At 40.0% G+C, this 12,703-nt stretch overlaps 1 protein-coding gene across 3 annotated transcripts in view; it reads left to right on the top strand.

The window, feature by feature from the left end:
* The first annotated feature begins 1,187 nt into the window (after positions 1-1,187).
* HMBOX1 (homeobox containing 1) overlaps positions 1,188-12,703 on the top strand; it is a 166,859-nt gene continuing 155,343 nt past the window's right edge. For 2 of the 3 annotated variants that reach the window (XM_011944551.1, XM_011944550.1), the window contains exon 1: positions 1,188-1,472. The gene's annotated coding sequence lies outside the window, so the exon portion shown is untranslated. Of the gene's footprint in view, positions 1,815-2,549; positions 2,581-12,703 lie in introns of all 3 variants that reach the window. The other variant, XM_011944552.1, reaches the window with a different exon arrangement.

Genomic DNA, 12,703 nt, shown 5'->3' with positions numbered 1-12,703 from the left:
GTGCTTGAGTTGTGTGATGTTAAGACTTCAGGTATACCGGCACACTTCATCCAGACTTGGTTCATGCAGTCCCTATAGTCTTAGAATGGAATACCATGTAACACTTCTCTCCCCATCTAAATCCCAGTTAGGATTTAAGACTCAACTTCTCCACACTCTGACTTCGTCTTGAATTCCAAGGGCAGTGAGGAGTCTATACAACAGGATATTTAATAAGTGATTATGTTCTGCCGAATGTTTTTTTACTGTCTGCTTAAATCTAGCCAAAGTCTCAACAACAGTAGGGAGACAGGCTACTCAAGCCCCAGTCGAATGGAAAGGGGTTGTTAACAGCCTATTATAACCCTAACGTGGGAGCCAGGACGTCCAAACCTGGTTAACAGAGCCCACAGAGTTCATAGGCGAAGGACTGTGACAGAGTCAACGTCTTGTCTGAACAAAAAGACCCACCAACGAGTGAAAGAAGACCTCCTGGGAGGGATAGTGGGGCGGGAGAGGGAAATCAAGCCTTCTTAACAAAAAGCAGCTTTCTTTAGCCCACTCCACTTTCCAGCTCCCTAATGGCTACCCCTCCTGTGCGACGATTCCCTGCCCAAAGTAGGAGAAAAAGAGGTCCAAAAGGATATAGCATCACCTTTGCCCTCTGACCTAGGAGCGAAGACTCACCAGTTTCATCATGGACTTTTGGTGGTTCAAGAGCAGTCACTGAACTCCTCAAACGCAGGAAGCGTCTTCCGGTGCAATCTCCGCCACCTGCCAGCCGAGAGCATCGCGGGACTTGCAGTCTTCCATTCTCACGTCCCTTCCAGGGGAATCATAGGAAATGTAGTCTCCCCTCCAGGCACCATGGGAACTGTGGTCGCCTTTCCTTTTCCTCCCTTTCCTCTGCGGACGCCTCCTTCCGTCAGCTCAAATTCATCCCCGCCGCCAATGCGTCCTCCGTCTCCACCCCAGCATGATATCATGTCCCCCTTACGCGCCTGGGGCCCATGGTGTTCTGGGATGTGTAGTCCCGACGGCTCCGGGTCCCCTTTCCCCTCCTCCCAAAGGGAAGCCGGATGGGCACGTGGCTTGCCGGGAGTTGTAGTTCTCTTGGAGCTCTAGGCGCCGGGCTCCACGCTTTTACTCAGGGGAGGCAGGAACTACAACTCCCAGGGACGCCGGGCGGCAGCAGGTGGGAGCGGGGCTGTTTGTATCAATATGGCGGTTGTCAGCCAGACAAAGACAGTCAGTCTGATGTGATTGAGACAAGGGAGGTTTTTCAGGGGGAGACTGGGAGATAGGGGCCTCCCCTCCCCCTTCTCCTCTTCCTGCGCCGGCTTCAACCCCTCCCCAGTCCCCTCCCGACGGGCGCCCCACGCGGAAGACACCCCTCCCCCTCCCGCTTTCCCTCCTCCCTACCTCAGCCCTTCGTACTGGGACGTTGGGGAGGGGGCTTTGCCGGGCGGAGAGAACTCAGCGAGGATTCTGAGGTGAGTCGAGCGGTTTTGAAGCCGGACAACCTCAAGTCTCTTTCCTCACTTCTTTCTCTTCATTTAAAACAATTTTTTTTGGAGGGGTTTTGGGGAGGAAGTGAGCGGACGCTGGGGATGGGTCTCGTTAGCGGCCGGATTGAGAGGAGGGAGGAAGCAGGGGGCTTCCGAGTGGGTGATCCAGACGCGGGCTGTGGGGTGGGGCAGTTCGTGGGGGCCGGTCCTGGAAAGGCGTCGACTGCCCCCTAACTCTTCTAGTTTCCTCTACTATGAGCGGAAGGTTTGAATCCTGGAGGTGGGGTCTGTGGTGTGGAGTTCGGGAAACTGTGAGGTGATTTGCAGGTGTGTGGGTTTGTTTGGGGTGTGGAAGTGTGTTTAAACTGTGTGACGTGTACTTGTGTGCTCTGCTTGTTTTGGAGCGGTGTCTGTAGATGGGAAGTTAGCGCGAGTCCTCGCTCGCTCTGGGCCTGGGCTGAGGGGCGGGCGTGAGGTCCTGGTGCTGGGCATTTGGGCTGGCGACGTGGTGCGGGGCAGCCGGGCTCAGCAACTCGCTCGTGTCCCGTCGCCCGCTCACACTCCGCCACTCGCCTCCGCCCCCTCCCCTGGACGAATCTCCACCCCAAACTCCAGCCACAAGAACTGTAGAGATGGTGTGATATGGAGATGGGTTTTTTGCATCCTCAAGTCGGTAGATAGGTGGGAAAGGAAAAGTGTTTCTTAATATTTTATTCCGGAACCGTGTTTTGGTTACACTATTGGGGCTACTTTGAAAGGCGTCCTCCACTCACCTTCACCCCGAAACAGTAGGTAGAGGTATCTTGTCTTCGTGTGAATTAGATGAATAATTGCTGAAGATTGGGGGGCCTGGGGTGGGGGTCGGGAGTGCTGGATTGCGTACGCGTCTGTGTATGTCTACTAAAGAGACGGAATGTCTGTTGTGTATCTTGAGATAGGGCGACTTATTTTCGTAGTAGGAAGAACTGTTGGAAATTATTTGCGGGAGAGGGGGTGCGCGGAAAGGCGCTGCTTGTATTTTTCTTCTACTCCACCCTGTTCTGTCTTGCATTTGCCTGAAAGCTGGTGGAATGGAACAGTGAAGAAGCATTGGGTGAGTAAAGGGAAGAATGCAGTTGGCATTAAAGATAACACTGTGTAAAGTTGAATGGTATAAAGTGATTACTGCTTTTATTTACGCTGAAGCTTAAAAAAAATCACCCATGTATCATATAGGGTAGAGGGATGTGACTAGCTCATTTCTCTGGGATCCTGCAGGTATAGAAACCTCTGGCTTCCCTCTTCCTTCCTTCCTATCCTCCCTCCTTCCTTCCTTAAGTCCTTCCTTTCTTTCTTGGCTTAGTACAACATTTCTCGTTCTGATGGACATAATACTGCCTGTGTCTTTTCATTTAGTTTGTGCTAATATGGTTGTGCTTTTTGTGGTTTTACCATAAAATGCATCACTAAATGCATTTATTTGCATTTATGCCGCAGGTAATTATCACATCAGGATAGCAGTGCTTTGCATTAAACTTATTTTTAAATTGTACAATTAAGTTGCTTGATCTAGTTGAATTATGTCTCTAAGTCAAAGTTGGGAAATTTGAATTCTAAATTTTTTTTCAAATTTCGATTAGAGTTGAAAAGGATTGCAACATATTTCTCACAGTTTTTAATATTTAATAACACACTAGAAGAATTGAAGATCACATATTTTGTACTTCTTAAGTTCTTCAATAATTCTTATGTGACAATTTTTTTAGTGTAACGGATTTTTAAAATAAAGAAATTGGCATAATTTCTATTTCAACTGTTGAGAATTGAATATATTCCCCAAACTTATCAATTCTTGAATCTGCCACCTATCATCAGTAAGGGACCTTTAGATTCTATGATAACTGAAAACCACATTGATAGTGTGTAATTTTATGGTATGTCCTCTAACCATTTATTTGAAATGTTTGCTGTTGGTCATTCACACAGATAAGGGGAACTGAAAGAATGAGGTGCATGTATACCTCAATTGACCTGAATAGAAAAAAACTGTGGTTTCTAAATCTTCAGATGTAGAATATACAATATGTTGATTCCAAACTAAGCCATTAGTTTGTGATAGACCAGGATTTTCAGAATCATTTGTTTTAAGCTTGTGTCTTAACTTGAAACACTACTTTGCAAAAGGTGGAGAAAAATCCTATATAACTACTTAACGGAGTGTTTTGTTTTATTTTTCTGAAGCATATTATAATAGTCATGGAGGTTTTTAAAAATGTTTAAAAGTTATTTTAGAAGTAAAAAACCTACATGTTTGTTAATGTTTTGAATTGGAAAAGCATGAGTATTTCTCTTCCATCCACCCTTACCTCAAAATTTCTTTTTGTTTTGTCCATGGAAGTACAAAGTTATTTACTGGGAAAAGCGTTCATTAAACTTTTTCTAACTGCTAGTGGGATCAAAATCATTACGTGTAAACCAAATATATTCCTAGCATTCATTGGGGGTGATTCCATTGCATTTTAAGTACTGGGCATTAAAATGATGTAAAGCCTTTACTGCAGATTAAAGCATAAAACATTCTCAGCATGTGGGAGTCATATGGTTTACGAATAAAGTAGAAAACCAGGGCATTGGTGCTTGTCCAGCTTAAAATTTCATCGCGTAATTGTGAAAGACACATTTATTTTAATGTGATTGCTTCTAAAGATGTTGCTTGTATTATGGGAAGTTGAAAATCTAAGCTACTTTTAACTAATCTGTTGCTAGTTTAGTGTACTGCATTTAGTGAACACTATTTATGATCACAAATATGCATCAAGGAAAGGAGCCTTTAGCTGGAAGTTGAATGCCTTTAGTGAGGCTTCGTTTTCACTGCTGTATGAACAGATTTCAGTCTTCTAGCCCAAATCCTCAGTTAAAACATTGCTAATAGAAACTTAATAGCTCAGTGTTGATAAGTTACAAAATATGTGACAACAAATCTGTCATTGTTACATCATTTAAAAAATAGAAGCAAGCAGCTTATGGCAATTTTTGTGGCAAGTGTTGATTGAAATTCTATTGTTTGTTTCGTAGATATTGAATACATTGGGAATATTTAGGCTTAATATGTGCATTTTGAGTCTCCTGTACACTGTATTCAGTACATCCCACATTTAGTGTTTCAGGCAGCTACCATGTAATTTGCTTCTGTTCTTTTCCTTGTAGCTCTTGCTTCTCTTCTTTTTGTATACAGCTTTTTAAGCCTGAATTATTTCTCTTGGGAATTAGGTATTTATGTAGAATGTTGTCATAAGTGAAAGTTGGCATACTACTCAACTTTTTAAATACATGAACATTTATAGATAAACAGAATAGTGCTCATTGAAAATGTGTTGGTTTTGTTTGTTTTGTGAACCTGCATTATTTAGTTCTTTGGCTTCTGGAATTAATTTTGTAGCTCACTTTGCTATTCTTTGGCTAGATTTTTCTGTTAACAGTTGGCTTTTACTTCTCACTTTAGTACAACTGTAATTTATTAAAATACTGTTGTGAGTGAAAAGCATGGCTTGTCTAGAGTGTTATATATGTACACCCACACATGCACTCACACATAAAATACCTTTATGTTTGTTTATTTACGAAATTGGTATATATCTATCAGACATGCCTCCCATAAGAGAGAATCTGAGCCACAAATAGCAGGAGACCTTGAACTTTGAGTGAAGCTAGAAACCAAAGAGTAACCAGCACATATTGTCCACATTATAGAAGCTAAGGAGGTTTTCAGTGTCATTCCAAGTCATTATTTTCACAGATTTTGTTAAAATATAGTTCTCTCAAAATGGAAGCTATCGATATTGAAAGTTTTCTCAAAATACTACTAAGTAACACGTAGCATGGATTCCTAGGTGCAGCTATTCCCCCACATTGCCCTTACTGAATTTAGGGCCCGTGATAGGTACAGAGTAAAGATTTTTCCATGGGATTATTTGATGTAAAACTTTTAGTTGCAGTGTATTCAAATATAATCCAGTGCTTTAGATAATTTGTTTTCTTTGACCTTAGATGAAACAAGTTGGAAATTTACTATAACATTGTTTTAGACACTTTCCAAGAGCATTTAGCTCCTGGAAGGGCCCTGGCTTTAGCATGGTTTTTACCCTCATAGTGATAATAAGGTTGAAGTTACATTAAGTTTTTCCAGTGGCTATTATAATCTTAATGCAATATTTGACAGCTTCTTAGGCTATAGTGTTTTTTTTTTAACATTTACAAAAAAAAAAAGGTAATAATAGTCTGATTTTAGCTTTGAAGTGATCAATTATTTTAACTTTTTCACCCTTAAAATGGGTGGCACTGGACTCCTTCCTGTTAAGTGGTAAAATGATTCTAATTCAGTCAAAGGGCACTAGGTTTTTCTTAGAGTTTGGATTGTGATAAAAAATGTTTACTAAATTCCACATGCTGAATATACTCTCTGGCTGCTTCTTTGTTTATCTTATGTCCAGAGATGGTCCACATGTGGTGTATTGAAAATATTAGTAGCCTCATTACTGTATACATATTAAATAGTGTGGAGTTGCCAAGTGGCAGTAACTTTAATTTGTATCTAGTCACAATTTTTATAGCAAGAAAGTGAAATGCTGTGGTTACTGCTGAAACAGGGATGACTAAGACTGAACTGATTTAAGATTTTGATAATTTAGGCTGGGCATGGTGGCTCACACCTGTCATCCCAGCACTTTGGGAGGCCGAGGCGGGCAGATCACCTGAGGTCAGGAATTTGAGACCAGCCTGGCAAACATGGCAAAACCTTGTCTCTACTAAAAAGACAAAAATTAGCTGAGTGTGGTGGTAGATGCCTGTAATCCCAGCTACTCAGGAGGCTGAGGCAAGAGAATCGCTTGAACCTGGGAGGTGGAGGTTGTAGTGAGCTGAGATTGCGCCACTGCACTCCAGCCTGGGTGATAGAGCGAGACTCAGTCTCAAAAAAAAAAAAAAAAAAGATTTTGATAATGTAACAGTATTGTTAAAACATGAAACTCTTGGCTTGGGTATCCTCAAGCCTTGAAATTGGATTAAGTTCTCACTCTTCATCCAGTCGTGAAGTCAAGTTGGTTTCATATTTTGTATACATTTCTTTCTATTAATGTTCTCTTATTTCATGCCTTCATCATTTCTGGTTTATTGCATCAGTATCTTAACTAATCTTGTTTGAAGTTTTTTTCATTAGTCATTCTAAACTCCTACTTGGAGTATCTTGCCAAAATAAAATGTGAATTTGATTGTCAGCCATACTTTGCTTGTGATCCTTTAGTGGCTCCTCAGACTTTCACAGAAATCAAAAATTTAGAGTCATACCACCTGTGTCCAAATCCTGATTTTGCCAGTTACTAGCTATGTGACCTTGGGCAAATCATTTAAAATATCCGTACCTCAGCTTCCCCATCAATAGACTGGGGATAAAAATAGTACCTACTTCATAGGATTATTGTGAGCCCTTGAACTGCTGGCAAGTCCTTAGGATGCTTCTGGCATATTGTAGTTTACAGGAAGCTGCAAAAATCGTAGAGAGGGCACTGTACGTTTTACCCAGTTTCCCCTATTGGTTACATATCCTACATAACTTTAATACAATATTAATACCAGGAAATTGACATCAGTACTATGTGTGTGTATAGTTCTCTGCCATTTTATCACAGGTGTGTAGATTGCATAACCACCACCAGAATCAAGGTACAGAACTGTTACTGCAAAGGTTGAATGGTTCTCCTCTTCTTCATAAGTTCTGTTGTTTTGTCAATATAGCTAAGGAGAAAGATACCAATTATTGGATCAGTAATTTCGTTCTTTTGCCTTATGTAATACAGTCATATAGTACATAATGATGTTTCAGTCAAAAACGGACTGGATATATGACAGTGGTCCCATAAAATTATATCATATTTTAATTGTACTTTTTCCAAAGTTTAGAAACACAGATACTTTCCAGTGTGTTACAGTTGCCTACAGTGTTTAATACAGTAAATGCTGTACAGGTTTGTAGCCTAGGAGCAATAAGCTACACCACTTAGGCTTGTGTAAGTACCCTCTGTGGTGTTCACACAACAATGAAATTGCCTAATGGTGCATTTCTCAGAATGTATCTCTGTCATTAAGTGTTGCATTGGCACATCCTGAAAGTTTTTATGAAAAATTCCAATTAAACTTTCTTTTAGAAGTTTATTTTTTAGATGAACTGACATTGCAAGCATACCAGTTTTTTTTTTTGTTATAAGAATCTAAATATTGGCCAGTTTTTTTTGTTTTTTTGTTTTTGAGATGGAGTTTCGCTCTTTGTTGCCCAGGCTGGAGTAAAATGGCGTGATCTCAGCTCACGGCAATCTCTGCCACCCAGGTTCAAGCGATTCTCCTGCCTCAGCCTTCCTGAGTAGCTGGGATCCTGCACCACCATGCCCGGCTAATTTTGTATTTTTAGTAGAGACAGGGTTTCTCCGTGTTGGTCAGGCTGGTCTCGAACTTCTGTCTCACGTGATCCACCCACCTCGGCCTCCCCAAGTGTTGGGATTACAGGTGTGAGCCACCGCGCCAGGTCGGCTAGTTTTTTTTTTTTTAAATGAGGAATTATAATATTAGGACCCATTAAAATTTTCTGGTAAAAGTTAATGATAACTTTGAAATTGTCCACAAATGTGTAAGATTTAAATGAGGCTGGGTTTGGTGGCTCAGGCCTGTAATCCCAGCACCTTGGGAGGCCGAGTTGGGCGGATAATGAGGTCAGGAATTCGAGACCAGTCTGATCAACGTGGTGAAACCCTGTCTCTACTAAAAATACAAAAATATAGCCAGGTGTGGTGGCGTGCACCTGTACTCCCAGCTACTCAGGAGGCTGAGGCAGGAGAATCGCTTGAACCCGGGAGGTGGAGGTTGCAGTGAGCTCAGTTCATGCCACTGCACTCCAGCCTGGGCAACAGAGCAAGACTCTGTCTCAAAAAAAAAAAAAAGATTTAAATTTTAATGAATTCAAGGCTTACATGATATGTTTCTTGCTAGAGACGATATGTTAGAATCTGTGTTAGATAACCAAAATTATAGCTATTTCGACATTAGTTTGGTTTTGACAGTGTTAATGCAAACTTGTCAGATTAATTGATTGTCAGCATATGTCATAGTTTTATTTTGTACTTATTGCAAGGGAACTAGCTTTAAAGATAGTTCAAAGATATTTTCAGAAAAAGGATCTTTACAGAATAAAAGGGGAGATTATAGTTACTATTTTTGTTAGGTACAAGTTAAAGGATAGTTACACGGTTGGTTATTCTTTGCTGCCCCTTAGTCAGCCATATGATTATAAAGCCTGTCTTAAAAAGATGAGGCTGTTAATCCAATATACTATCGATTATTATAGACAACAACAGAAGTCTGCTTTGAACAGGCTAACAAAATATTTTCAAATGTGTTCACAAAGATAGATCACCTGATTTTTGTCTTCTCTGGGTTTGAGACAGTTTTTCATATGTCAATACTGTGATAATTTCCATTGAAAAAAAGACCAATTAAAGTTTCATTTGTTTCATTAGTAGGAATACATCAATATAAATATTGATGGCACTTCCTGATAAATAAGATTCGTATTTACAAAACTTTTTGGCTACCTGTGATTTCAGTTTTTTCCTAGTAGAATTATTTTTTCCTCCTTGGATTTATGTTTCTAGCTTTTTATTTGTCTTGGTGTACCTTCTAAAAAATAATGCTTTAATTAAAGGGATCATTTGGCTTCAAGGACAGGCTGTTGTAGGGATTCAGCTGTTTTGGGTTGAAGAAGAGTGACTAGACCTTGTGTGAATGGGAGAACTGTTAGGAATCTGAGAGGCTAGTCTCTCAAGCTCTCATTCTGGTGTTAAATGGTTTCTTGTCTCAGCATCTCCTTCCATGTCTGCTTCATCTCCCTTTCTCATGTCTTCCTTCCAGCTCTGTTTGTCTTGCCCTGGTTTTTCATAGTCTCTGCTTCTCCAAAGTTCTGACTGGAAAGTGGATTTGATTTGCCATGGTATTGACTTGAACTGTTCTTTCAACCAAAGTTTACCTGTTGGTGGTGACAGAATGTTTCTTTTATTTCAGTTGGGAAGAGAGAAATTGGAATGCATTGCATGACCACCGTGACTTAAATGCCTGTCCTTATCCCATGACCTTGGTGGGAAGTAGGGTGGAAAGCACCTTTTATGTGAGGCTTAAGCTTTTACATGCTTTATATGAGGAGGGTTCTCTTGTTGGGGTTGAACAAGGCACTCGGTTAAACATGTCAAGTCTAGCAGTGCATGATGAGGTACTTTGTGGGATACAAAGATAAGTTGGATTTAATCCTTTTCTGCAAGGATCAAACAGTTTGCTGGAAATAGCAAAAAGACTCCTATAATTTAATATTGGCTTTTTATTCTAGTCACCTCAGGCGAACCAGAAAGGTGACAAAGTAGGACTGTAAGAACTAGGTAGGATTAAGGAAGGAGAATGAGAGGTAGCCCTGGATACATGAATGTACTATCTCTACAATTTGGATCACTGACCTCCTAAGTATGAAAGCATCTAGAAGCCGTTGTATCAGGATCCTCATTGTTGCTATCAAAGACTGTCCCTTATTGAATAAAGAAGCTCTTATTCATATCAAGCAGACATTCTTTTGTCCCATCGTTAAGATCTAGAGACATCTTAGGAGAACTCATTTCATCACTATTCTAGGAACTGGAACATTCTCATAGGTACCCTCTATCTATATAGTGACAACTATTCTCTTAGCAAATGTCATTCATCCCTAACAAGACAATTTGTGCCTTCTTACTTTAGAGGCAATAAGCAGGAATTCAAATAGTTGAGTCTGTAGTAGTGAGCATCTTGTTCTCTGCAGATCTGGCAACAAGAGAATTGACATATTGGGTCAATCCAATGTCCAGTCAACAGCATATGTGATATTTAACAAAAGCTCCATGAGTTCAGGGAAAGGAACTGGACCTTTTTATTCCTATGTCAGTATTGGAGTTTGTATGGACTTCAGAGCTAAAATTTCCAAAGCTAAGTCTTTATTATATTACCAAACCAGGGCCAAGATTTTTAGAAATAAGTATAAGTCAAGGATAGGCAACTAAGGAACCTAGAAGATTGGAGTCACATTGCAGATCCACAGGAGATAAATAGATGGGGAGTCACAGAGTTCTAAGCACTTAGGCTACAACAGAAGGAAGCAGTGATCTCAACTTTTGTGCTGAAGAATTGCCTGGAAAAAGTATTAATATTTTAGTTTCTGGCTGGGTGTGGTGGCTCATGCCTGTAATCCCAGTGCTTTGGGAGGCTGAGTGGGGCGGATCATGAGATCAGGAGTTCAAGACCAGCTTGGCCAAGATGGTGAAACCCCGTCTCTACTAAAAATACAAAAAAATTAGCTGGGCATGGTGGCACACGCCTGTAATCCCAGCTACTCAGGAGGCTAAGGCAGGAAAATTACTTGAACTGGGACCTGGGAGGCGGAGGTTGCAGTGAACCGAGATTGCGCCACTGCACTCTAGCCTGGGCTACAGAGCAAGACTCTATCTCAAAAATAAATTGTTTCCTGAGCTCTACCCCCAGATTCCTAAAATCTGAGATGGGCCCAGGAATATATATCCTTCATAAGTATATCAGGTAATTCTAATTGGTAGAGTCCTCAGAATGCTTGGAAAGTGCATAGACAGCATAATACCTACTTAGAACCTATTATGTGCTTTGTTCTGTGGAAGTCTCAAATATCTGTTTATAATTGGGAGTGTTTCTTTCCTAATATGTGCCTGCCTCATATTAAACACTATGTCCATCCTGATTGCTTATGTCAGTAAATCGTGACATGGGCTCTATTTTGGGTATGATTATTTTTCTAGATGTTGTACTTAATAGTATTATGCCCTAAACATCTAGTTTTTATGGTTATGGCATCGGCTCATTTTCTTAAACTCCGTATTTTTATATATGAATTCTTAAGACAGTCTTTTTTTATTCCCACCTTTCGTCATTAAGTTCTCCTTCATTCTAATTTTCTGGATCCAGTAAGCAAGTTTTTGTTTGTTTTTTAACCTTATATACTTTGGAATATCAGCCATCTCTTGAACCTTTGCCCTCACGAATTAAATTTCTCACCTTTTTTTTTAAGGTCTGTCATTCTTTTTGGAGTCTTAATTACTCTTAGGATATTGAGCTGGTTGAAAACATGAACTTTGGAGCTGTATTGTCTAGGTGCAAATCTGATCTCCACTACTTAACCCTGTAATTTTGTGTAAACCTCTATGTGTCTCATCTGTAAACTGGGCATAGATAAATAATAGTATTTATTCATATACTAATAGGATTCTTGTGAGTATATGAGGCATCATTTGCTAAGTACTTAGAGTAGTGATTGTTACACCTGATCTTATTATTAGTTGTCCTGTTCTTCTTTTTCCAAGGTAATACTTACTCCCCTCCTTAATCTTTAGAATTCTCATTTGTTGTAATTAATCTCTTTCTGGCTAATTCATTTTGTCTTTGTGCATTATTTATTTTCTTCTCAGTTTTCCTTTTGTAGCTCTTAGCTGCATTAGATATAATATTTCCCCTTAAAATTCTTTCTATACAAGTCTTTCTTCTATCATTCTTTTCTCTCTTGTTAAAATTACTGCTGGTCTTGAAGTTCCTAGAATTAAAGGCTTTAAATCTCCCTTTAGTACTTTTCTTTTTGTTCTTTTTTCCCTCCTCCTCTCATCTGATTTGTCAGTGATCTGCTGATTCTTTCACCCCATAACATCGCTTAGATTATTCTCTTCCTTTGTTGTCTGTAGTTGCCATCCTCATTACTTCTTGTTGAGATGACTGCAGAAGTAATACTGACCTTCCTGCCACTTCCCTACTCTATTCCATGGTGCACAGCACTCGTAGAATAATTTTTATCGAACTTTTCATCAAGTTATTAAGCGGTTACTATACCTTAGTTCAAATTGTGCCATACGCCAAATTTTAGTCCCCGTGCTTTGTAATGGGTTTGCTGACATTTCCTTTCCTCCCTTTTCCATGTCTTATTTTCTTATTCCAGAAGATATTTTCTACATTGCATTCAAATAAATTACCTTTCCTCCTGCTGTATATTTTCAGTCTTTGTTTCTTGGTATTTGCTACCCTACCCACTTAATATATTTGTATATCCTTATCTTACTAGTTAAAACCTTATACTTAAAACCCAGTTAAATCCTTCTGTCGAG

This window comes from Colobus angolensis, unplaced genomic scaffold (genome assembly GCF_000951035.1).
Source record: "Colobus angolensis palliatus isolate OR3802 unplaced genomic scaffold, Cang.pa_1.0 Scaffold233, whole genome shotgun sequence".
NCBI lineage: Eukaryota > Metazoa > Chordata > Mammalia > Primates > Cercopithecidae > Colobus > Colobus angolensis.
This window is presented reverse-complemented; position numbering and strand designations above follow the sequence as displayed.